The following is a 447-nucleotide window of genomic DNA, read 5'->3' on the forward strand; positions in this document are numbered from 1 at the left end:
TGGAGAATGCGGGCATCGATCCCGCTACCTCTCGCATGCTAAGCGAGCGCTCTACCATTTGAGCTAATTCCCCGCTAAGTCTCAGCTAACTCCGCTGTCATATCAGGTTCTCAGGCAGCACTGCATTAAAAAGAGGTATGATTAATATGTCATGGAAATCACTGCATGAGATCAGGAACACTTCCAGATATCACTGTACACACGGTTTTCCGTGACATCCACAAATGGGGGTTAAAGCGCTATCACACAGGGAAGAAGCCATATGTAATGTGATCCAGAAACACTGCCATCTATTCTGGGCTCATTTAAGATAGATAGATAGATAGATATTCATAATCACATAATGTGTATGCTACCGTTGTATATAGTGTATTATCTTACTTATTTTTTATTTGTACTTTATTTGTATTTTATTTGTATTTTTTCTTCTGATATTTTTCCTTCTGA

The 447-nt window shown here is 38.9% G+C and overlaps 1 non-coding gene across 1 annotated transcript; it reads right to left on the minus strand.

Moving 5' to 3' along the window:
- Positions 1-73, minus strand: trnaa-agc (transfer RNA alanine (anticodon AGC)). Its single transcript has one exon. It is a non-coding gene; the product is annotated as a tRNA-Ala (tRNA).
- Between the last annotated feature and the right edge of the window lie 374 nt (positions 74-447).

The sequence above is a fragment of the Pelmatolapia mariae genome, linkage group LG9 (assembly GCF_036321145.2).
Source record: "Pelmatolapia mariae isolate MD_Pm_ZW linkage group LG9, Pm_UMD_F_2, whole genome shotgun sequence".
Lineage (NCBI taxonomy): Eukaryota > Metazoa > Chordata > Actinopteri > Cichliformes > Cichlidae > Pelmatolapia > Pelmatolapia mariae.